The 22,861-nt window shown below is 45.0% G+C and overlaps 1 pseudogene; it reads right to left on the reverse strand.

Moving 5' to 3' along the window:
• The window catches only part of LOC145089338 (leucine aminopeptidase 2, chloroplastic-like), a 29,355-nt pseudogene that overhangs the window by 2,930 nt on the left and 3,564 nt on the right, over positions 1-22,861 (reverse strand).

The raw sequence follows: 22,861 nt of genomic DNA on the forward strand, positions 1-22,861 counted from the left end.
AAAAGACATCATTAGAACAAAATTTCAAATTACAAGTAAAAAAAATCTTCTTGTATAGTTAGAGAAAATCTTCTTTACTTGTAACATCCGGATATCCAGGTATGGGAATTTGAGTATTTTATATTGGGGAATGAGGAGACTCGGCGAGTTGACGCCTCAACTCGTCGAGTAGGATCACGTTCTGGGGACCAGTTTAATGAAGGGACTCGATGAGTCGGGTATTTGGACTCGCCGAGTCGTCGCTGTCAAGGAAAACCCTAATTGTCCGGGTTTGGGACCTATTTAAAGGCCCTTATGGCCTTCAGTGGCGGCCACCTACACCTTTGAGAGACTCCTATCGAACCAGAGAGATGAGAGAGTAAAGAAGAGCCATTTTGGAGCATTCTTGAGGTGGTTGTGCAATGGAGTAGTCATTTCCAGCAAAGGGAGGTCAAGGGGGGTGTCGATTCAAAGCTTCTGAGCTTGCATCTTCACCATATAGGTATGAAATCGTTCTCCCTTTTCTGTTTTGGGTAAGATTGGTGATTTTAGGGTTTTCTGGCTTCTTTTATGGCTTGATTTGTGGAGTATAGTGTCCCTTTGAGTGTGAAGCCATAGATCTGGACCCAAAGAGGTCCAGAGAGTCCCTTCCATCCTACTTTATGCATTCTATTTGGAGTTTTGAGCTAGGGTTGTTATGTAATGAAGGGTTTCACCCAAATGAGCTTGTAGAACCTTGCATGAGTGCCCAAGGTTCGACCTTTTTGTGGTTATTGGCTTTGAGGGAGTAAGATCTATGGTTTGGTGAAGCAGATCTGACCTCAGAAGGTCATATGAGGGTTGTCATGGGAGCAACTCGCCGAATCCATAGGCAGACTCGACGAGTCGAGTCGGGGTTGCCCCACGATTCGTTGCCGAGTAACTCGACGAGTGGAGAGGGAACTCGTCGTGTCTAAGAGGTTTAAAAAGGATTTAGAGAACCCGCATGGACTCGCCGAGTCACTCTTGTGTACTCGCCGAGTCTGGTCAGATTTGACCGTTGACTTGAGTTGTCTTATGTTGACTTTGGGAGTTTTGGTCAACATAGGTAATAGAGGTCAGGGAGGGGTAAAATGGTCTTTTACCCATTACCTGACTAGAGAGGGAAAGAGTAATCGCCGGTTGATTAGAGTTGGGACTTCGAGCATTAATTAGAGATAATTGCCTTATGTGTTAGGCGGTGGCGAGTCCGAGGTTCGCATGTGCAGATAATTGCTTTCTGATTGCCAGGTGAGTCTTCTCACTATACTTTACCTTGAGTAGGTAACCAGAGTTATGTGACAGAGTATTTGTATGCTATGTATGTTATGTGTTGTACTACATTATTTCTATGTGATTTACGATGTGCATGTTTACAGAGTTAGAACCGGAAGGTTCCCAGAGTTAGAACCGGAAGGTTCACAGAGTAGGGTCCACGGACCCACACAGTTATAGCCTCGAGTGGCTAATATGTGTTATGTGTGGTATTTTGGGGAACTCACTAAGCTTCGTGCTTACAGTGTTTTGTGTTATGTGTTTCAGGTTTCTCTCAGGATCATGGGACGACACCGGCTCGATTATACACACCAGAGAAAGAGTCATGTTTTGAGGTTCCTGGTTTATTATGCAAGTGAAAATGGAGTTATGTTTTGTAATTCGATTATGAATGAGATTTTAAGAAAAGTGTTTTTAAGAATTAAACGATTATTTTTAAATGAAAAATTATTTTGAAATTTACGGTGTTACAAGTTGGTATCAGAGCCTTGGTTTGAGGGATTCGGATGCACCTTCGGGTAAATCTGGACTCAAACTGAGGATTTAAGACAATTTTTCAAAAAGAAATGTGTTTTTATAAAGCGAATAAGAGTTTCAAAGAAAAAGCAAAAAGAGAAGTGTGTACAATCAGCCAGAGCCCGAACTGTGATTTCCCAAAACACCCTTATTTTGTGTTATGAGATATTTGTGATACATTTTATGAGATATTATGCATGCTAGAGACAGGCTAGGCAATTCATATCTTAGGACTAGAGTGGCCTGATTTGTGATGCCTTAGCCTAGGGTTGCTGTTATATGTGATGTGCTTTCGAGTATGTGCTGAGTGAGAGTGTCCAGCAGGAATCTTTTTAAGGGATTCGATTAGAGGAGTAATATGGAAGAGGTATCTATATGAGCATATGAGGAGCTTGCCGAGAGGGTAGCCAGATGCCCACGTGGGGCGGAGTTGTTAGAGTGTAGTGATATCCTTCACGTATGAGGAAAGCGAGTGGATAATAACCTAAGGAGGTTTTTCGTGCTGAAGGGGACGCTTCAATGCCCGAATGCTGCTTGCTTCGTGCTTTGTGGAGCTCTCAATGATGGGAGTCAGCTATTAAGTGAATATGACGATATTCAGGAGGTAGATGGCTGTAATCATTAGGAGTTCTTTAGCAGCTGATGGCAGAGAAGTGTGGGAATCTAGGAAGAGCCTAGGGAGTAACCTTAGCCAGATGAGTGCGCTAGCAGAGTAGAGAATTTCGCTGGGGAGCGATCACGCGCGACGGGATTGGTGAACGAGAAGGCCGAGTAGCTACTTAGGAGCTCCAAGATAGTCCGTGTGGAAAGTATGGGTAGATGTGGCAGGTAGTATGGGCCCGTACTACTGAAAGCAGAGGACCCATACTTGATACAGGGAGTGTTCTGAAGGTTCTAAGGAGCGGATTGAGGAGTGATGTTATGGTTCGAGTACCATACATTGGAGCGGATTGAGGAGTGATGTTATGGTTCGAGTACCATACATCGGAGCGGATTGAGGAGTGATGTTATGGTTCGAGTACCATACATCGGAGCGGATTGAGGAGTTATGTTATGGTTCGAGTACCATACATCGGAGCGGATTGAGGAGTGATGTTATAGTTCGAGTACCATACATCGGAGCGGATTAAGGAGTTATGTTATGGATCAAGTACCATACAATGGAGCGGATTGAGGAGTGATGTTATGGTTCGAGTACCATACATCAGAGCGGATGGAGGAGTGATGTTATGGTTCGAGTACCATACATCGGAGCCGATGGAGGAGTGATGCTATGGTTCGGGTACCATACACCGGAGCATATTAAGAAGAGATGTCATGGGATGAGTACCATGGTTCGTAGTGAATGATGCTTGTGGTTCTCCGGTTATCCGGTCATGATTGATGAGGTAGAGATTGGACGTTATGGGTTTTAGGCCTGTGGGCCATGATTGAGTACGAAGAGGCGTCCCTTGAGAGGGAGGTCGAGAGCCTTTCAGAGTATTTTGGTAAGGAGTCAGAGGGAGGGGAGAATTTCGGTCTGACTTGAGCAATCAGTCGATAGAGGAGATGTCACCTTCTATGACCTGGGTGGTGCTATTTATGTTCGTGTGCGAAACATGAGAGGCATGATGTTTAAGTTTTGGGGGTAAACCCTGCAGGTTGTCATTGATGATGATTTTCCACCAGAGTATCAGGTAGGATGTGTGCCGCGAGGCAGTGATTTACCATGAGCAGATAGTCAGTTGGAACTGAGATAGTCGAGGACCACGTTGCACCTATTTGAGTATAGTAGGGCGTATTGTAGTGGTATCAGTGGGGAGTCTAGTCGAGTTTATCAGTGCAGTGGTTTTTCTATCTATGTTGGGTATTGAATATGGAAGTGGGTCCTTGTTCTTAGGATGATCCATGTGTTGGAACGTTGGTTGATGAGTCGAGGTGGGGGAGTATGGTGATTTCGTGGTTCAGTCTATGAGTCAGTGATGTTATTGGACAGTTGAGTTGTTTGGTATTGGATTGGTATGAGACTTGGAACGACTAGAGGCAGTCGTGACGAGAAGTTCTTGAGGATTTAATCTGAGGTTCAGAGTATATGAGATCGATTGATTTCCTTAAAGGGATTATCGGACGTTGCGTAGCACTTTCCAGGGGCAGGTGCAATTTTGCTGGTGAAAATAGTTTGTGGGATGGTTGTGTGCCAATTGGTGATGGTTTGAACCCCAAGTGGGGGAGAACCGGGTACCGTATGGAAGAAAGCAGAGATTTGTCAAGAGCGGTTATAAGCGGGGTATAGAGATCTGCGGTAAGAATTCATGAGACCAGAGTTATTGGTGATCGGGGAAAGGGTCAGAGTGAGCTAATGCAGGAAGTACTTGTTTGAGAAGGATGAATGTCTCCACGGCAAATGGTCAGTGGTCAGGAACCTGGTAGTGGTCAGGGTCATTGCAAGTAGGTAGAGAATGATTGAGCGGCCAACTCCCGGGTCGGTATGCGTATTCTTGTTGGATTTTGAGCAGTAGGAAAAAGGGGGTTAGGAGAATTATCAACGTATTCCATAGCGTTAGCGTTTTCTCGTGTTCCAATTGAGTATTTGGATACATCGAAGTTGCGCATCGGGAAAAATGAAGATCTGATTATGGGGTTAAGAGGAAATGTATTATTGTATCTATATGATGCTTGGGGCAGGAGATCAGTGGTTGTGGTAGGATCTTGTGATGTTCTGTTAGGGTGTTCTGAGGTATCCAGGTATGATATCTTGATTTCGGAGTTATTCGAGAATCTGGAGTTGAGACGACTTGTGGTGTATCAAGTATCTACGGTTCCAGTGGTAGCCTTGGGAGTTGTCATCAGGAAGGATTATTTAAGAATGTGGATTTTCTGAAGAAAGAGGTATTTTATTATGACGATTGTCGTCATAATTTATGATGCATAATTGGGGCAAGTGTGTGTAGACAACTATGATAGTCCGCGGAGCATGAGCTAGTGGACATAGTGTGGTGTGATATGAGAATTAGATTATGGGGTATTGGGAGCGAGTGTTGTGATGCTACGGGGAGCCGTAGTATTCACTAGTCAGAGAGTGTTCTGATGCTACGGGGAGCTGTAGTATTCACTAGTCAGAGGATGTTGTGATGCTACGGGGAGCTGTAGTATTCACTAGTTAGAGGATGTTGTGATGCTACGGGGAGCTGTAGTATTCACTAGTTAGAGGATGTTGTGATGCTACGGTGAGCTGTAGTATTCACTGGTTAGAGGGTGTTGTGATGCTACGGGGAGCCATAGTACTCACTGGTCAGAAGTTTTTGGAGATGTTGAGGAGCCGTAGTATTCTAGGCGGAAAGAGAGTGTGATGATGAAGTGTTCTCCAATCAGAGTATGATGCAGAGGAGTTTTAGGCTCGAGTAGCCTAGTATCGAGTTGTTGGAGCTTGGTGGTTAGGTGAGGGGCGAGACGGGGGTTTCCTTCTCTCTCGGGAATTATAATATTTTGAGTTGAGTTGAGTTGTGTTTGTCGCAGCATGAGGAAATTGGGAAATGGTATTCGCGCAGGGTGTAGGGTGAGTCATGAGACTAATGTTTTATTGGGACACGAGGTTTCAACTTTGGGTCGGACCCAAACTCTTGAGTTGAGTTTGGCTTTGATAGTGGGAGGATAACGAGATGAGATTCTAGACTTCTGAGGTAAATTCTCGGATGGGAGGTAGTGTTATCGTCGGATACCTGTATAGGTCAGTACTCAGGTGCAAGAGATATCACGAGATGCATAGGAGATGTACGCAACTAACATCCGAGGTCGGGGTTGAGTTGATCTTCGGTTGGGTTGCAGTCCTTGTATGAGTTAATGAGGATTTCGTGACTGGTGTGCCATTAGGCTGAGATAGTTGATGCGAGGAGGAATTCAGTGAGACATTTTGGATCATGATTATGGGTAAATGTGGAGGTTCAATTTTTGGGGCTGAGGTCAGACCTTGTGTGGTGTTAAAAGAGATATGGAATTTGGAGCAAAGGCTTATGAATGAGATGTTGAGGACACTTCTGAGCAAGCATGGTTATGCTTCTGTGTCTAAGGGCAGAGTGTCGGGATTTTTGTTCGGATGGTTTCTGATAGCAGTTTTAGAAGATGTGCCCCGATGGAGTGTGAACCCTTTTATTCGCAGGGGTGGGGTTCGTCAGTTATGGCATGATCAGTTTTGGTGGAGAGATAGTCGGTTGTTGGAGATGGTCGTATGAGAATCGGAAAACCAGTGAGAAAGCAGGGTTGTTATTCGAGGAAAAATTATCATGGTGATCACTCGAGTAGGCGGTCTGGAGGCGGTTCAGGCCACTAGAGTTTCCGGTTATTGGGAAGGCGTATTTCTAGCGACAAAAGTGTTGGTTTAGACTTTGTTTTGGAGGTTCCATGTGATTTTGGATGTCTCTAGAGAAAGATATCCGGGCGGTATGAGGATCATTTCGGTGGTGCCATTCAGGTTAATGATTTTAGTTTTCGGTGGTTCAGGAGTAAATTCGGGGACGAAATCTAATTCAAGTGGGGGAGAATTGTAACATTCGGATATCCAGGTATGGGAATTTGAGTATTTTATATTGGGGAATGAGGAGACTCGGCGAGTTGACGCCTCAACTCGTCGAGTAGGATCGCGTTCTGGGGACCAGTTTAATGAAGGGACTCGACGAGTCGGGTATTTGGACTCGCCGAGTCGGCGCTGTCAAGGAAAACCCTAATTGTCCGGGTTTGGGACCTATTTAAAGGCCCTTATGGCCTTCAGTGGAGAGGGAACTCGTCGTGTCTAAGAGGTTTAAAAACGATTTAAAGAACCCGCATGGACTTGCTGAGTCACTCTTGTGTACTCGCCGAGTCTGGTCAGTGTTGACCGTTGACTTGAGTTGTCTTATGTTGACTTTAGGAGTTTTGGTCAACATAGGTAATAGAGGTCAGGGAGGGGTAAAATGGTCTTTTACCCATTACCTGCCTAGAGAGGGAAAGAGTAATCGCCGGTTGATTAGAGTTGGGACTTCGAGCATTAATTAGAGATAATTGCCTTATGTGTTAGGCGGTGGCGAGTCCGAGGTTCGCATGTGCAGATAATTGCTTTCTGATTGCCAGGTGAGTCTTCTCACTATACTTTACCTTGAGTAGGTAACCAGAGTTATGTGACAGAGTATTTGTATGCTATGTATGTTATGTGTTGTACTACATTATTTCTATGTGATTTATGATGTGCATGTTTACAGAGTTAGAACCGGAAGGTTCCCAGAGTTAGAACCGGAAGGTTCACAGAGTTAGAACCGGAAGGTTCACAGAGTAGGGTCCACGGACCCACAGAGTTATAGCCTCGAGTGGCTAATATGTGTTATGTGTGGTATTTTGGGGAACTCACTAAGCTTCGTGCTTACAGTGTTTTGTGTTATGTGTTTCAGGTTTCTCTCAGGATCACGGGACGGCACCGGCTCGAGTGTACACACCAGAGAAAGAGTCATGTTTTGAGGATCCTGGTTTATTATGCAAGTGAAAAGGGAGTTATGTTTTGTAATTCGATTATGAATGAGATTTTAAGAATAATGTTTTTAAGAATTAAACGATTATTTTTAAATGAAAAATTGTTTTGAAATTTACGGTGTTACATTACTTACCGACATTACTTGCTCTGCCTATTCGATTCACCATTTGAAGTTGTTACAAACTTACAACTGCAACTATAGAAAGAGGGGAGTCAATTACCTAGATGAACAAACAAAGATGATGGTGATTTCCACAAAAACTGTAACACCCCCTTCTCAGGTATTGATTTATGTATGAATCTTTTTGGTTTTTGGGTCTACTCAATGAGTTGGCTACCCTACTCGTCGAGTAGTAGCGGGTTGGTCCGCGTGTTTTAATGATCTACTCGCCGAGTCCAAGAGTGGACTCGACGAGTAGGAGCTGGCAGATGAAACCCTAGATTTCGGGGCATTTCACCCTATTTAAAGGATAATTGGCCTCCCCCAGCCTCCCCTTTACTGCCTCTTGTCCCTCTCAAACCCTAAATCGAGTGTGTGTGTTCTTTTGGTGTGTTCAAGGTTGAAGGAGGAATTTTGGAGAAGGAAACACTTTGGGAAATCAAGCAAGTAGAAGCAAGGACTCGTGGGATCCAAGATCTACATCAGTGACCATTCTCTTGAAGGTATTAGACTTTTCTCTTTGGCTTATGTTCATCAAAAACCTCTTTTGGATGGGTGTTATGAAAGGCTTCTTATGTTTGAGCTAAGATCTGAAGTTGTAACTTCAGATCTGGTTATGTTATGTTCGTATGAACTGTTAGATCAGTATCCTAGAGGGTAGGATAATATTACGTGGTATGTGTTGATCTGTTAGATCGGTATCCTTGTAGATAGGATTGTATTATGTGCCATGTGGTATGATCCGGTAGATTAGTTGTTATCTATAGACTGTTATGTGATTATCTGTTATATATATGTGCACATATTTGTTTGGCGGTTGAGGCTTATCTGCTTTGTGCGGAGGCCAATAGACCTGGGCATTCCAACCTGTTGGTTGTGGGCCGTGAGTATTCCATCCCGATGATGATTGGACTCATAGTATGTGGGCATTCCAACCTGTTGGTTGTGGGCCTGGGGTATTCCATCCCGAGGATGATTGGACCCATAGTATGTTGGCATTCCAACCTGTTGGTTGTGAGCCTGGGGTATTCCAACCCGATGGTTGATTGGACTCATAGTATGTTGTTTGTGATTCTATGTGTATTGTTGTGTGTATGGGTATTTTGGGGGAAATCACTAAGCTTTCGGGTTTACAGTTTCAGTTTATTGTTTCAGGTACATCGGGGGATCGCGGCAAAGCTAAGGCGTGATCGTACAGCTCCTCAGCTTTTGTTATGATTGTTGGGAAAACTCTGATATAAACTATTTTGGAAACAAAGTTGTAATGATTATTGATTTAAAGTGTTTTTGAAAAGTTTAAATTTGGCTTGAATTTTATGGGTGTTACAAGTTGGTATCAGAGCCTTGGTTTGAGTGAATTGGAGGAACATTCGTGTAAATCCAATCTCAAATCGAGGAAAGATTTTCAAAATGGTTTTAAATGGTTTTCAAAATAAGTAAATGAGGATGTAGGGTGTACGATCAACCAAAGCCAGTAAGTAGACCCCAAAATACCATACAATAATTGATTATGTGATATGTTAGAACAGCATGCTAGTGCTAGGCTAGGAATCTTCAGGAATCGTATGATAGTATTGCCTGATTACATAATGCCTGCTAGCCTAGGGTTTTCTTTATATGAGATTGACATCATTACTGTAGTTACTTGTGTATGGATCATGACTGCACATAATTATGATCTTATAGCCTGAGAATGTTGATTTGGCCTTATGTTCTGTTCTCTTGATTAGGGCTTAGGGTAGGATCGGATATTCGAAAGTCTATGGGGTCCAACATTATGTATGGCTAGTATACACTAGCGCTGCATAGGTGGTGGAAGTCTAATGGATGGGTGGGTTGTGAGAGGCCGGGTGGCCAGTTATTAGATTTTTAGCATTCCTCTAGGACTGCGGATTGAGCGCCCGCTATGATTATGTATATTGTTAGGGTGTTGTGGTGATGTACTTGAGACAAATATGGGTAGGTGTGGAAGGTAGTATCGGCGTTGTTTGGGACTATTAAGTCTGCCATGATTGAGTACTTTGATGACAGATACGCTGCCCTTGCGGAGACAGCTGTCGCGGCAGCTACATCAGCTGTAATAGTGGTAGGAGGTGGAGTAGGAGCAGGTCGGGGCTTCTAGTATAGGGAGTTCGACAACACGAAGCCCTCTACTTTTTATGGGACCCAGGACCCCATCAAGGCTATGTGATGGGTCTCCGATGTGGAAGGATGTTTCTTTACATGTTCATGTCCTTCTGACCTGAAGGTCAGATATGTCCTGAACCTGCTCAGGCTCGGGGCCAAGGACTGGTGGAGGTTGATGACAGGGTCGTATTCTGATGAGCAGGGAGTTGTTGTTACTTAGGAGCGGTTCCGGGATATGTTCTGCGCCCAATACATTCCAAGGGTTGAGCGGGAACGATTAGCTCATGAGTTTTTGAGTCTGAGATAGGATGGGGAGTCGATGACATAGATCACCCGTATGTTCACTGAGAGGGCAATGTTTTGCCCAGAGTTTGCTTCCGAGCAAGCTCAGATGACCCATTATCTGAGCATGCTCAAGACCGATATCCGACAATTTGTGTCTACCCAGCGATGTGATACTCTTCTGGAGTTACAAGAGGCCGCGAGACGGTGTGAGTTGGAGATCGAGCTGCAGTTGAGGGAGCAGTGGCAGGCCCCGGCACAGTCGCAGTCGGCGCCAAAGCGGTCCAAGACCACCGATACCAGGACTGGGGGACAGCCAGGCCGCACTTATGGAAAGTGCGGAAAGGCTCATTCAGGGACGTGCCGATCAGGGAGTGGGTGCCACCGGTGTGGCAAGCAGGGCAATTTGGCCAGGGATTGCAGACAGCATACTCCAGCTTCCGGAGTCAGACTTTGTTATCACTGTGAGCAGGTGGGCCATATGAAGCCCCAATGTCCTCTTCTAGCTGCCAAGCCGGCACTGGCTCCAGCGTCGGCTACTCTGAGGATTACAAACGGGAGGCCAGCTAAGGCAGAGCCTCCGAACGCTCGGGGTCGTGCCTTCCAGCTTAGTGCCGAGGAGGCCAGGGCAGCACCAGATGTGGTTGCTGGTACGTTTCTCTCCCTTATCTCATTTATTATGTCTGTGTTATGCTTAACTGTTGTACCTGTGTTTAGGTACGTTTTTAGTAAACTCATTGCCCTCTTTGGTTCTATCTGACTCGGGGGCGAGTCGGTCCTTCGTATCCCAGGCTTTTAGTAGGGAGTTTAGTGCGCCAGTGGGCGAGCTAGAGTGTCCGTTGCGAGTTTCTATCGCTAACGAACACGGATTTTCCGCTTCTTCGGTTTACCGAGGATGCAAGTTGGAGATCTTCAGAGTGTCCTTCCCGATTGATTTGATTCTGATTCCCATGGGGGAAGTATGCGTGATTGTCGGGATGGACAGGCTTAGTCGATTTGGTGCCATGATAGATTGCGAAGGCCAACGAGTGGTAGTTCGAACCCCAAGTGGGGAGAACTGATTGTATATGGCGAGGGCACCAGAGTGGGATCAGAGTTTTGTTCCACCTCCAGGGCTCGGCAATATATTCAGCACGGGTGTGCGGCTTATCTAACGTATGTGGTGGATACGCGGGTCAGGGATCAGATTTCAGTTTCTAGGGTTCCTGTGGTCAGGGAGTTTGTAGACGTGTTTCCGAAGGAGTTGCCAGGGATACCTCTAGAGAGGCAGGTCGAGTTTCGGATCGACCTGGTGCCGGGTGCGGCCCCTATCGCCAAGGCGCCATACCGGTTGGCACCGCTAGAGATGCAGGAGTTGTCGTCACAGCTGCAGGAACTGTTGGGCAAATAGTTCATTCGACCTAGCAGTTCTCCATGGGGAGCACCGATCCTCTTCATCAGGAAGAAGGACGGATCGCACCGGATGTGCATTGACTATAGGGAGTTGAACAAGTTGACGGTGAAGAACCGTTATCCACTCCTGAGTGCATCTTGGTTCTCCAAGATTGATTTGAGGTCGGGGTATCATTAGGTTTGGGTTAGAGAGGATGATGTCGAGAAGACTGCGTTTCAGACTCGCTATGGTCACTACGTGTTTGTGGTGATGTCATTTGGGCTCACCAACGCACCGGCAATATTCATGGACCTGATGAATCGGGTCTGCAGACCGATGCTTGATCGTTCGGTCATTGTGTTCATAGATGATATCTTGGTGTATTCCAAGACCCGAGAGCAGCACGAGGAGCACCTCAGGGAGTTGTTAGGAGTTCTAAGACGAGAACGGCTGTATGCCAAGTTCTCTAAGTACGAGTTTTGGTTGCGAGAGGTCCAGTTCCTCGGACATCTCGTCAACCAGGAGGGGATTTTGGTTGACCCGGCCAAGATCGAGGCAGGCATGCAGTGGGAGGTACCGAGATCTCCCTCGGACATCAGGAGTTTTCTGGGATTGGCAGGGTACTACCGGAGATTCATTCGAGATTTCTCCAAAATTGCAGTACCCCTCACTCATCTGATGAGGAAGGGGGTGGATTTCCGGTAGGGCCCTGAGCAGTAGAGGGCGTTTGAGACCCTCCGTCAGCGGTTATCTAAGGCCCCGGTTTTAATGCTCCCGGAGAGAGTGGAGGATTTTGTAGTATTATGTGATGCATCCATCACAGGGTTGGGGGCAGTCCTCATGCAGAGAGGACGGGTGATAGCCTACGCGTTGCGACAGTTGAAGCCGCATGAGACGAGCTACCCTACTCATGACTTAGAGCTGGGAGCGGTGGTGTTCACCCTCAAGATATGGAGACATTAACTGTCACACCCCCGAACCATCATAAATAACGGCGGAAACATCTGGGGGCGGTTGACGTCATGCGTAGTATCACAACAATCGTATCATAGTAATCAAAGTAAACACAACCATTACACTGCAATATGAATATTTACATTTGTTTGAAAACATAGTTCGTACACATCAGTATATAACAAAAGTAAAAGACGCAACTCTAACGTGCTCCGTCTTCTCCAAAAGTTGGCAATGGTACATGTCTATCGTTGTCCTGAGAATACAAGCGATTTTGAAAACGTATCAGCATAAATCTGATGAGTTCATAAGCATGTTTTGAATTGGAAACTAGTCACTGAATTTGTACAAATGATTTCTTTTCATTATAAGTAAAACATCGTTTGTATCAAAACCCTGGTTACCACTAGTAAGTGAAGTATGTTTCATTTGAAAACCCTGGCTATCACCAATATGTAGAGTATGTTTTGTTTGAAAACCCTGGCTACCACCAGGATGTAAGGTTTGTTCTATTCGAAAACCTTGGCTACCGTCAGTATGTAAGGTAGTTTTATTACTTAAAATAAAACCAAAGGTTGTATCCCTGGAATACCCTCCAGTGTAGTATGTAGGTAGTCTTATTAATTAAAATAGAACTATTGAAGAATGAAAATACCATAAACAAAGGTTAGTATACTATTGTGAGTTCGTATAACCATACTAATATGACTGAGAACCTCCTTGAAGTTTCTTCAGGCGTCATACGTTACAAAATTTGTCACCCCAGGCATGCATGCCTAACTGTAGCTTACAGTTCAGGTGTGGGATTGTCGGTCCCGAATAGATCTATTCATAAATTTCACGTTCTCCCTCCAGGAGACTCTGGTTATACTAAAGGTGAGGATTTACCAGTACCCCGAAGGGTACAATGAAGAGAGGTCTCACAATCCTGTATTAACTAGTTTACGTGTTGTTCTGTTGTTCTCGTGCTCGAAATCGTTTGTATACGGTGTAGAGTATAAATAATTATACGTAAAATAATTATTTCGCATGATACTCTTGTTATCTGTACGTAATAATGGATAAACTAAATATGTCATAGTTTAAGTGTTTGACTTTGTACGTAGTTTGAATTTGTAAAACCGGTAATGGATTCCCCAAACTATACCTATTATAGTTTGACTGGTAAGTTGTGTTCATGTATTGATCTGAAAAACTATGCCATTATGTTTAGAAAATGTCCCTTATGCTCCGCATGTTACACAAGGGATAAAGTATCGAAATGTTTTATGTAAAACCGTTGAATTTGCATCAGTTTTTAAACTTGTGAAAACCTTTATGTTTAGCTTGTATCCCCCCCTCTGAAAATGTTTTAAAAACTATAAAAGTGTAAGGGTATGAACTCACTGTTTGTTGGTTGCAAGGATTGAACCAGAAGATCCTTGGGTCGACGCACGTGACACTTAACGGAATCCTAATATCAATAAATACATATATTTATCTAAATTAGTGATTTCATAAGATAAAGTGTCAGGTAAACACTTGTTTTCGGTTAAGGAATGTTACCGGGACTTGGTTGAATCAAGGAAACAGGCTTTTCACCACTAAAGAGTTGTTTACGGCCGTGAACTGGGTATGCGGCCGAGAATAGAGTTTACGGCCGAGAACTGGGTTTACGGCCGTGAACAGGGTTTACGGCCGTGAATGAGTTTACGGCTTTTGAAGATTGAAGGGTTTACGACCGTAAACTCAAGAACAAAGGTGCTTGTTTTCGACAAAAAAGTGTTCCAGATGCTCCTAAACGGCGCCAAATGATGATTTCCGGCGTTTTTCGGGTGAAAGGAGGGTTTTTTGGTGTTTACGGTCAAGAGGGTTAGAGAGAGAAAGAGGGTGTTTCCGGCCAAGAAAGTTCAAATGAGGGTGGGGGTCCTGTATTTATAGGTTAGGGGGTATGGTCGGTGGTGGGGTCCACCTGGCACCGACCGTAAACGGGTTTACGGCCGTACACGAGTTTACTGCCGTAAACTCGTCATGGCAGTGAACATGTCGATTTCGAGAAAATGAAGGTTTTTCGCACGATTTTTGGTTTTTCCGACTCATATAGAATCATAACTATAATCCTTAGTTGATTTTCTAACCCAAGAAGTTGATGGAAAATTTAATAAAATTAAATTTTTATTTACGGAGGTGGGTTAAAACTGACGGAAGAAATTTCGGGTTGTCACATCATCCCCCCGTTAGAGGGAATTTCGTCCCAAAATTCGAACATAGAATACGAATCATGGATTTGGAAAGAGATGCGGATACTTCTGTTTCATCTGGTCTTCACGCTCCCAAGTGGATTCAGGTCCCCGCTTGGTATTCCAGCGAACCTTCACTATAGGGATGCGACTTTGTTTCATTCGTTTGATCTCTCTATCCATGATTTCGACCAGTTCTTCCATGAAGTTCAAGTTCTCGTTGATTTCAATCTCATCGAGAGGGATCATAAGGGTTTCGTCGGATAAGCACTCCTTAAGATTCGAGACGTGGAAGACAGGATGAATGTTGTTAAGTTCTTGGGGTAAACGAAGTTTTTAGGCTACGGGACCGATCCTAGCAAGGATCTCTAAGGGTCCTATGTATCTTGGATTTAGCTTTCGACGCTTTCCAAAGCGTATCATGCCTTTCCAGGGTGAGACCTTCAACAGAACACGGTCTCCGACCTGGAACTCCAAGGGTTTTTTTCCTTTATCGGCGTAGCTGTTTTGTCGATCTCTTGAAGCTTTTAGTCGTTCCCTGATTTGTATGATCTTTTCTGTGGTTTCACGGATGATTTCTGGACCAGTGAGAGTGCTATCAAGGACTTGCCCCTTGGCTAGCTGTGTGTCGCCCACCTCAGCCGAGCACAGAGGGGATTTGCACTTATGGCCATACAGGGCTTCAAAAGGCGCAACTTTGATGCTGGTATGATAACTGTTGTTGTAGGAGAACTCAACCAAGGGAAAATGGGTGTCCCACGACTTACCGAAATCGATGAGACATGCTCTCAACATGTCTTCCAAGGTATGGATGGTTCTCTCACTCTGCCCATCTTTCTAGGTATGGTAAGCTGTGCTCATATCCAGCTTAGTTCCAAGAGCTTTCTGCAGTGATTGCCAAAATCTCGAAGTAAACCTACTCTCTCGATCGGAAATAATGGGCACCGGAACACCATGCAGTCGGACTATCTCTTGGATATAGATTCGCGTGAGTCTCTCCATTTTGAAAGTTTCCATGATTGGCAGGAAGTGGGCGGATTTTGTCAATCGGTCGACTACTACCCAGATGGTATCGTACCCACTCAGAGATTTGGCAAATTTAGTGATAAAATTCATAGTAATCCTCTCCCACTTCCACTCAGGTATCTCTGGCTGCTGTAGCAGACCTGAGGGCTTCTGATATTCAACCTTCACCTTGGCGCAAGTCAGGCACATGCCCATGAAGGTAGCGACCTCTGCTTTCATGTTTGGCCACCAATATAATTTCTTGAGATCAAGGTACATCTTGTCCGAACCTAGGTGAACGGAGTATCTAGTCTTGTGAGTTTCATTTATAACAACCTCTCTGTAACCACCGAACTTTGGGGTCCAGATCCGGTTCATGAAATAATAGACTCTGTCTCCCTTGATCTCTAAGTTCTTTTCCGTTCCTCTCAAGGCGTCACCTGGCATGTTTTCTGGTTTTAAGGCTTCCAGCTGAGCCTCTCTGATTTGGGTGGATAAGTGGGAATGGATAGTCATTGTCAGTGCCTTCACTCTACGACCTGAGCATTCCTTCCGGCTAAGGGCATCCGCCACCACATTGGCCTTCCCGAGATGGTAGCGTATTTCGCACTTGTAATCGTTGAGTAGCTCTACCCATCGCCGTTGTCTCATGTGCAACTCCTTCTGGTCGAAGATGTGCTGCAAACTTTTATGGTCAGTGAAGATTGTGCACTTTGTTTTGTAGATGTAATGTCTCCATATCTTCAATGCGAAGACCACTGCTCCCAACTCCAGGTCGTGAGTTGTATAATTGACTTTGTGTGCCTTCAGTTGTCTTGAGGCATAAGCAATAACTTGTCCTCGTTGCATGAGCACACAACCTAAGCCCTGATTAGTTGCATCAAAGTAGACAACGAAGTCCTCCGTCCCTTCGGGCAGAGACATGATAGGTGCGCTGCATAGGGCCTGCTTCAACGTTTGGAATGCAATGTCTTACTTTTCACTCCAACAAAAGGGTACACCTTTCTGAGTCAGAGTGGTTAGGGGTTTGGCAATTCTGGAGAAATTCTGGATAAACATGCGATAATAGCCAGCAAGGCCCAAGAACTGACAGATTTATGTGGGCGTCTTTGGTGCTGACCAGTTCTCTATCGCTTTGATTTTGGACGGGTCTACGTGTATACCTTCCTGGCTTACCACGTGACCTAGGAAGGTTACTTTTCAAATCCAGAATTCGCACTTAGAGAATTTCGCGTATAGCTTCTCCGTCCTTAGTGTTTCCAGCACCAATCTCAAGTGTTGTCTGTGATCTTCCTCGCTTCTGGAATAGACAAGTATATCGTCGATGAACATGATAACGAACTTATCTAGGAAAGGACGACACACCCGATTCATTAGGTCCATGAATATTTCCGGTGTGTTGGTTAAACCGAAGAGCATTACTACGAATTCGTAGTGACCATATCGAGTCCGGAATGTTGTCTTAGGAACATCACTCTCGTGGACTCACAGCTGATGGTACCCTGATCTTAGGTCTATTTTGGAGAAGTAGTTGACTCCTTGAAGTTGGTCGAAAAGGTCATCGATTCGAGGAAGAGGGTAACGGTTTTTGACGGTGAGCTTGTTCAGTTCGCGGTAGTCGATGCACATTCGAAAAGATCCATCCTTCTTTTTCACAAATAAAACCGGGGCTCCACAGGGTGAGGAACTCGGTCTGATGAATCCTTTGCTGAGCAGCTCGTTGAGCTGGCTGGATAATTCTTGCAATTCTGCTGGCGCTAGGCGGTATGGGGATTTAGCTACGAGGGTAGCTCCGGGGATTAAATCGGTGTGAAACTCGACTTGGCGCTCTGGAGGAATTCCTGGAAGCTCTTCGAGAAAGAGATCAGGAAAGTTACAGACTTCGGGGATGCTCTCGAGGTCTTTAACTTCCTGCTTCTCATTAATGACATGGGCTAGGAATGCATGATACTCCTTTCGCAGAAGTTTCTGGGCTTTGATGCACGAAATAATACGGCGGTTTGAACTGAGTTTATCGCCATAAATCATGAGGGCTTCGCTAGAGGGAAGATTGAGACGAATAGCTTTTTCGTAACAAAGGATATCAACACGATTGGGGCTCAGGCAATCCATGCTGATGATGACATCGAAGCTCTTTATGGAAACTGGCACAATGTCGATGGGAAAGGAATGATCGTTTAGGATAAGGGTACAGCCCACGAATATATCATTAGTGATCTCTTTCTCATCGGCCATCTCGACGGTAAACGTTTCGGTTAGGGGTTGAGGTTTATGTTTGAGGAGATGCTTGAATGCATGACTAAAAAAACTTCTATCCGCACCATAATTGAAAAGAATGCGTGCATAAGAGTTGTTAAGGAGGAACGTACCCTTAACAACTGTGGGATCTGCAACTGTCTCCTCCTGGCCCATCACTAGCACTCTCCCTGTGCTACCGGTTGTTGTTGCCTTGGGATAAGTTCTCCTATAATGCCCGACTTCCCCACAGCCATAACAGGCTTGACCAACACCTACTCCAGGTGCCTGATTGGTTGGTTGGACTTGTGTACTGCAGCCTCAAGCCGTGTGAACCTTCTTGCCACAGTTGTTGCAGAGCATTTCACAGCATGGTTCGGGAATGTGATGATGATAGTTTCACTTGTCGCAATGAGGGAGGGTACCAGCATATCCACTGGTAGGTGCTTGAGTTACAGGAACAGCGGCAGGAGTAGTAGCAGCGTGAACTGCCACCGTATGTTGTTTCTTGGAGGGCTCATGCGAAGACTGACCCTTTCGCTGCTTCCAGAACTTTCTTTTCTCACCACTGCCCTTTGTTGGTTCGGGAGCGGCTGTCACTTTATCAAGATCAACTTCGTGATCTATGAGAGCCTGCGCCAGGCACTTGGTGCTATCAAAAGTGGTTGGCCTAGCAGCCAAGACATTTCCTTGAGTTGGGGGCGTCAATCCCCAAATGTATCTCTCTATCATCTTACTTTCCGGGGTGACCATTCCCGGGCAGAGAAGTGCTATATCTTCAAACCTAGTAGTGTAGGAAGCAATGTCGGAACCTTTCATCTTCAAGTTCCATAGTTCGTGCTCCAGTTTCTGCATCTCGCCCCGCGGGCAGTACTCAGCAAGCATGAGCTCCTTCAGCTCTCCCAACCCATAGCATTCGCTATCGGCAGGGTTAGGGATTTGACTCGACTATTCCACTAGGTCAGTGCTCTGTCTGTGAAGGTGCAAGCAGCGAACTTCACCTTACTTGCTTCTGAGCATGCACAGATCTTGAAGATTGATTCGATCTTCTCGATCCATCGGGTTAAGGCAATGACGCCTCCATTGCCGTCAAAGGATCTAGGCTTTGTGTTCATAAAGTCCTTGTAGGAACACTCCTTCTGGTGTCCATGGTTTCCATCGAGGTTAAGGGGTTGGGCACCACTTCCCGATCCGCTAGAGCCACCAGAATTTATCTGTGACATTGCGGCAGCCACAGCGGCATTAACAGCTGCCTGAAACATAGCAGGATCGAACTGAGGCAGTGGTGGAGCTGGATCTGTTGGAGGATTGTTGTTCTTCTTGTTAGGTCTTTTCTTTGGAGGCATCTTTGTCTATATCAAGAAGAAGAAGATGGTAAATCCCTTAGACTTTCGAATTAAGAGATACGAAACAAGGTATATCTCTATCTGATAGATAAAGTGTGCTACTAAGCGATAAATAATGAAAAGCTACTAATACAAGTAAACTGTCGCTAAGAAAGAATGAGTAGCAACACTTGGAATGAATCTCTATAATGTATTCGGCTCAGACTAAAATACTCCTATAGTATTTTAAGTTGTATGTTTCGTTCTATCGATCTCTTGTGGTAGGAATACTTGGTAAGTTATAGGCCTACTGCAATACCATAGTCACTCCCAAGCACATGTTGGTCATGTCTCGAATAAATATAGTTGATCAGGCTATATTGACCCTAAACATGATTACATAACTGCACAGGTTTAACCGCAGTGTCCAACATCCAAATACTATTGTTTCGTTTTACTTACGATATTGTTTCTGGTACGTAGGTATACTTGTATACTTCTTGTAAAATACTTATATTTTGAAAGTATACTTTTAGTTCAGAGCGCTTCGGCCCCTTAGTGTTGAAAGTTGTGTACCATGTAAGTTTGGTATACTTAGTTCACTATAAACAATCGCTTTGATACCAATCTGTCACACCCCCGAACCGTAAGAAATAACGGCGGAAACGTCCGGGGGCGGTTGACGTCATGCGTAGTATCACAACAATTGTATCATAATAATCAAAGTAAACACAACCATTACATTGCAATATAAATATTTACATCTGTTTGAAAACATATTTTGTACACATCAGTATATAACAAAAGTAAAAGACGCAACTCTAACGTGCTCCGTCTTCTCCAAAAGTTGGCAATGGTACCTGTCTATCGTTGTCCTGAGAATACAAGCGGTTTTGAAAACGTATCAGCATAAAGCTGGTAAATTCATAAGCATGTTTTGTATTGGAAACTAGTCACTGAATTTGTATAAATGATTTCTTTTCATTATAAGTAAAACATCATTTGTATCGAAACCTTGGTTACCACTAGTAAGTGAAGTATGTTTCATTTGAAAACCCTGGCTACCACCGGTATGTAGAGTATGTTTTGTTTGAAAACCCTGGCTACCGCCAGTATGTAAGGTATGTTCTATTCGAAAACCCTGGCTACCGCCAGTACGTAAGGTAGTTTTATTACTTAAAATAAAACCAAAGGTTGTATCTCTGGAATACCCTCCAGTGTAGTATGTAGGTAGCCTTATTAATTAAAATAAAACTATTGAAGAATGAAAATCCCGTAAACAAAGGTTAGTTTATACTATTGTGAGTTCGTATAACCATACTAATATGACTGGGAACCTCCTTGACGTTTCTTCAGGCGTCGTACGTTACAAAATTTGTCACCCCAGGCATGTCTGCCTAACTGTAGCTAACAGTTCAGGTGTGGGATTGTCGGTCCACAGAGAGTTGGTACCTTTGGGTCCACAGAGTTAGGGCCAGAGGGCCCACAGAGTTAGGACCTTCGGGTCCACAAAGTTAGGGCCAGAGGGCCCACAGAGAGTTGGGCTGGAGGGCCCCACTGAGACACATTGACCTAAGGGTCAACAGAGTTACAACCTCGAGTGGCTATTGTGTGATAGAGTGGTATTTTGGGGAACTCACTAAGCAATTATGCTTACATTGTATGTGTTATGTGTTTCAGGTACCAGTGATGATCGCGGGAAGGCAACGGCATGATTCGTACACACGCGCATTAGAGTTTATATATATTTGATCTTGGGATTTATACTATTACAATGATGGATACAGTGTTTTATTTATGAATGCAAATGATATTTCATGTTTTTAAAAAGTGAAAAATTGTTCAAATTTTTACGGTGTTACAAGTTGGTATCAGAGCCTTGGTTTGAGGGATTCAGATGCATCTTCGGGCGCATCTGAACTCAAACTAAGGATTTGTGGGAAATTTTGATAATGAATTTTTGAAAAGAGTAAAAAGAGAATTTTAAGACAAACAGAGCAGAGCCGTGTGTACGATCAGCCAGCGCTCGAACGGTGATTTCCCAAAATACCCTCATAATAAGTGTTATCAAATATGATATGTTATGCTATATGCTGAATTATGATATGCATGCTAGAGTAGACTAGGTATTCTCATTAGGACTAGAGTGACCTGATATATAATGCCTTAGTTTAGGGGTTTTTCTGCTAGAGATGTTTAAGAGTGTCTAGATAGCAGCGAGGTGCATATGCGAGTTTTTCTAGTATGTAGCACATGATAGAGAGAGTAGAGTACTTGGGATTTGGGGCTCAAGGAGGAGGACTTGGGATGAGTGCTGATGCGGTATGGACGGTAGTATTGGGCCCGTACTACTGAAGATACCGGGTTGGTGCGCAGTCCAAGTAAGAATCCTTAGAGCACTAAGGAACAAGTAGGGTGGAGTTATCGAGTTTGATTACACTCAAGGGGGTCCCTAATATTTTTATGTTGTATTTCAGAGGGAAATCATGGTTGGGACACGCCATAACCCTGAGGGCAGCAGTTCGAGCGATGCTGAGATCCGTAGGATCATCCAGGAGGAGGTGGTTGCGGCCATCAGAGCAGAGATACCAGAGATGTTCGGGTCTATTAAGACCACTTTGATTGAGACATTTGATGAGAGATACGCTGCTGTTTCTGAGGCTGCTGTTGTTGCGGCCACTACAGCTGTAGCTGCGGCGAGGCCGCAGGGTGGTGATGCGTTGTTGTTCCGGTAATTCAGCAACACGAAACCACCAGAGTTCGATGGGACTTAGGACCCGATTGCAGCGATGAGGTGGATATCAGACATTGAGGGGTGTTTCTTTACCTGCTCATCTCCTGAGAATTTGAGAGTTCGGTTCGCTTTGAACCAGCTTCGCCTGGGAGCGAAGGACTGGTGGAAGTTTGTGACGGTGCACTTCACGCCTGTTGAGCTTGCTGCAGTAACCTGGGAGAGGTTCACTACTATGTTTCGAGATGAGTACGTTCCCCAGGTGGAGAGGGAGCGGTTGGCACAGGAGTTTCTAACCCTCAAGCAGGGTACTGAGTCAGTTACAGCGATTACACGGATGTTCCATGAGAGGGCGATGTTCTGCCCTGAGCACGTGTCGACCGAGCAGGCACGTATGAGCCGATATTTGAGCATTCTGAGGAGGGATATACGAGAGTTCGTGGCGAAATCGACGTACCTGACATTTTCCGAGCTTCAAGCAAATGCCCGGAAGAGGGAGATAGAGTTGGAGACCCAAGCTAGGGAGGAGGCTGAGTCTCAGGGAAGGGATCAACGGCCGGCTCAGTCCCAGCCGGCAGCCAAGCGGGCCAAACCCACTGATTCGAGATCTGGGAACCAGAAGGGCCGCACTTGTGGCAAGTGCGACAAGGGCCATGATGGAGTGTGTAGAGTAGGGTCTTGCCACAAATGTGGCAAGGAGGGGCATATGGCCAAGGATTGCCCCAAGGGGTTTGCAGTGTGTTTTCACTGCAACCAGACTGGACACCGGAAGGCGGAGTGTCCACAGTTGCGAGGGACAGCGCAGGGAGCACCTCTGGGATCTGCCCCTGCAGCATTGAGAGCTACGGACAGTAGGCCGGTGAAGGCCGAGGCACCGAAGGCGCGAGGGAGAGCCTTCCAGTTGACTGCGGAGGAGGTCCGTGCAGCACCCGATGTCGTGGCCGGTATCTATTCTTTCATGTATTCATTTTATTATTGAGATGTTGTGCTTATATTCTGTTATGCGTAGGTACTTTTCTTGTGAATGATGTACCTGCTTTGGTGTTATTTGACTCGGGTGTGAGTCGATCTTTTATATCGTTGGCTTTTAGTCAGCACATCAGTATTAGTCGAGAGGCGTTGATTCGACCTCTGAGAGTTTCCATAGCTGACGAGAGAGCAGTTTATGCCACGGAGGTGATTCGAGG

This window comes from Lactuca serriola, chromosome 2, assembly GCF_051521515.1.
Source record: "Lactuca serriola cultivar US96UC23 chromosome 2, Lser_US96UC23_V15, whole genome shotgun sequence".
Taxonomy (NCBI): Eukaryota; Viridiplantae; Streptophyta; class Magnoliopsida; order Asterales; family Asteraceae; genus Lactuca; species Lactuca serriola.